Below are 3,795 nucleotides of genomic sequence, written 5' to 3'. Positions count from 1 at the left end.
CCGGACGATCCGTGCGGTTGAAGGTGACCGGCCCTAGTTTATATTGTGGGACGACTAGTTCCGTTTAGTCGGCATCCCTAAGGGTGCATACCCGGTCCGAGTTGGGAATTTGGGTGGTGTTTACCACATTCACCGATTGAATATGCGGGGGAAATTTCTTTTGCCCTCCTGTGTTCGGTGATCTGGGCTCTTCGTCGCCATCATTGCTTTGAGACCCCCTTCTCCGTTTTTGGCGCCTGCCCTGTCGGCTTGTTTGAAGACCCAGCATTCTCTGTTGGTATGGGTGGCTGGCGTTTCTGGGGTGCCATGAATTTGGCACTGGCGATTGAGTATGCGGTCCAGACTGGATGGACCCGAATTGTTATTTTTGAGTGGCCCTTTCCGCTGACCGGACTTTGAGCCCCTGAACCCGGCATTAACTGCCGTATCTTCAGCGTTTTCACCATATTTGCGGCGCTTGTGTTTGTTGCATCGTGGTTTGCCGTTGCTATCCCTGGCCTCTGATATGCCAGGTTTGCTTGCTGTATTGTTACTACGAGCCAACCAGCTATCTCCGCCCGCGCAAAAGCGGGTCATAAGTGTCGTGAGGGCTGCCATGGATTTTGGCTTCTCTTGGCCGAGATGTCGGGTGAGCCATTCGTCACGGATGTTATGCTTAAATGCCGCTAAGGCCTCTGCATCCGGACAGTCGACAATTTGGTTCTTCTTAGTTAGGAACCGGGTCCAGAATTTCTTGGCCGATTCCCCTGGCTGCTGAGTTATATGACTTAAATCGTCAGCATCCGGCGGTCGCAAATAAGTGCCCTAGAAATTTTCCAGGAATGCATCTGCCAGGCTCTCCCAACTTCCGATGGAGTTTGCCGGCAAGCTATTCAGCAAATGCCGAGCCGGCCCTTTGAGTTTTAGCGGGAGGTACTTGATGGCGTGTAGATCATCCCCGCGGGCCATGTGAATGTGGAGGAAGAAGTCTTCTATCCATACCGCGGGGTCTGTAGTACCATCATATGATTCAATGTTCACGGGTTTAAACCCTTATGGGAATTCATGATCCATTACTTCATCAGTGAAGCATAGGGGGTGTGCGACGCCTCTGTGCCGGGCTATGTCACGACGCAGTTCATACGAGTCTTGTCTGCCGTATTCGGCCCGGCCGGATTTGCTTTTAGTGTATCCGGCGTGACGATCAACGTCACGCGTTGGGGCGTGACCCCGTGATCCGTAGATCGATCTTGTGTTTCATGCTTTGTTTTCCAATACGTCTCGCAGGTCCTGCGTGTTGCCCCGGGCCTTGGTGTTTTTGTTTGTCTGGCAACGGGGTGCGGTCTGGACTTCGGGCTGATATGCCCCTCTATCTCGGCCACGAGGTGGCCGATCAGCCGCATCATACGCTGGTGATGTATGTTTTAATGCTTCCTCCTCGAGTTGGGGTAGCAACCTGCGCTTTGGGTAACTCTTGGTTGGGCGTTCGAGTTCGTATTCCTCGGCCGTAAGGACTTCAGTCCATCTATCCGCTAGCAGATCTTGATCGGCTCGAAGCTGTTGTTGCTTTTTCTTCAGGCTGTTTGCTGTGGCTATAAGCCGGCGCTTGAAGCGCTCCTGCTCGACGGGATCCTCAGGCACGATAAATTCTTCGTCGCCGAGGCTCACCTCGTCTTCGGAGATAGGCATGTAATTGTCATCCTCTGATTCTTCGTCTGCTGCTTGTTCCAGAGGGCTAGCTTGTTCATCCTCCCGCTCGAGGTCTGGCTGGAGGGGATTATCGTCGTCTTCGGCACTATCCGGAGCGTTATTATCTCTTGTGCCGGTATCGCTGCTTTTGCTATGGTGGGACTTAGAGCGGCGCCGCTGACGTCGGTGCTTGGATTGCTTCTTGGAGGGATTATCCTCCGTTGCCTTATCACCATCCCCTTCTTTGGGGGTGTCCACCATGTATGTGTCATATGATGAGGTGGCAGTCCAGCGCCCTGTGGGCGGTGGTTGTTGTTCGTCTCCTGCATCGTCGTCCATACCGTCGATGTCTTCGGAGCCGAAGTCGAGCATGTCGGTTAAATTGTCGACGGTGGCTACTAAGTGGGTGGTGGGTGGGGAGCGAATTTCTTCGTTGTTCGCATCCCATTCTAGCCGGACATAGTTCGGCCAAGGGTCTCCTGACAGGGAGAGAGACCTCAACGAGTTTAGCACGTTGCCAAAGGGCGAGTGCTGAAAGATATCCATGGAGGTAAACTCCATGATCGGTGCCCAATCGGATTCGATAAGCATGGACGCAGGCGGCTCGGAGCCCATGGTCGGGGACAAATCCAACGGTTCGGCAACATGGGTCTCGTAGGAGGTGAAGTCAGTATTCAGCTCTATCGCCACTGAGTGTGCGGCCTCCGTGGCAGGGTCCATCCACCCGTCCTCGGATGGCGCGATTCGTTCCGGATTGAGGGCCGGAGTAGTTGCAGGTGTGATCTCCCGAACATTGTCCGACGACAGAGCTAAGTCATGCTCGTCGTGATTGTGCGGCGCACCTGACATGGACTCGAATCCATCGAAGATCAAGTCTCTGCGGATGTCGGCAGTATAGTTCAAGTTTCCAAACCTGACCTGATGGCCAGGGGCGTAGCTCTCGATCTGCTCCAAATGGCCAAGCGAGTTAGCCCGCAGTACGAAGCTGCCGAATACGAAGATCTGTCCGGGGAGGAAAACCTCACCCTGGATCGCATCGTTGCCGATGATCGAAGGAGCCATCTAGCCTTACGGTGACGGCATAGTGGAACTCTCAATGAAAGCACCAATGTCGGTGTCAAAACCGGCGGATCTCGGGTAGGGGTCCCGAACTATGCGTCTAAGGCGGATGGTAACAGGAGGCGGGGGACACGATGTTTACCCAGGTTCGGGCCCTCTCGATGGAGGTAATACCCTACTTCCTGCTTGATTGATCTTGATGATATGAGTATTACAAGAGTTGATCTACCACGAGATCGTAGAGGCTAAACCCTAAAAGCTAGCCTATGGTATGATTGTTGTTGTCCTACGGACGAAACCCTCCGGTTTATATAGACACCGGAGGGGGCTAGGGTTACACAGAGTCGGTTACAAGGGAGGAGATCTACATATCCATATTGCCAAGCTTGTCTTCCATGCCAAGGAGAGTCCCATCCGGACACGGGACGAAGTCTTCAATCTTGTATCTTCATAGTCCAACAGTCCGGCTAAAGTATATAGTCCGGCTGTCCGAGGACCCCCTAATCCAGGACTCCCTCAGCCGGTGCCTTGGATGATTTGGCACAGCCGACTGCCGCTCGCGTCCATCGCCTCCATAGGTGCTTCTGGCTTCTGGTCACTTGGTCTTGGATTGGAGTCAGCAGTGTTGCGCAAAGACTAGGAGTAGATGGATTGGAGTGGTGGGGCATCTTTATATGAGAATCCAAACTCTGTTGCATTCACATCGTGCTGGCTCTATTCTGCTTCTCCAATTAATTCCCTCTGCATGTAATTTGAGGATGCATCATTGACCGTTCAACGTCTCTGGAACCGCTACCCTCTCCCTCCTTGGCATTCAAGCACCTATGGAGGTGACTGCCGCTCGCCTCTATCATGTGTCAGGAGACGTTCCCGTCAACGACGAGGTGCCTATGGTGACTTCGTAAATTTCAAGATGATAGTACTAGTATACTCAATATTGTGCACCGCAACCAAGGCGGAGAGGAAAAGAGAGAACTACGTATTTATTTATGGTGTAGATTCACTCATTTTGCTCCATATGTACTTTGTCTCGGTGTAGTCTAGTCACTTGTTGAAATCTCTAGAAAG

This window comes from Triticum aestivum, chromosome 5D, assembly GCF_018294505.1.
Source record: "Triticum aestivum cultivar Chinese Spring chromosome 5D, IWGSC CS RefSeq v2.1, whole genome shotgun sequence".
Taxonomy (NCBI): domain Eukaryota; kingdom Viridiplantae; phylum Streptophyta; class Magnoliopsida; order Poales; family Poaceae; genus Triticum; species Triticum aestivum.
This window is presented reverse-complemented; position numbering follows the sequence as displayed.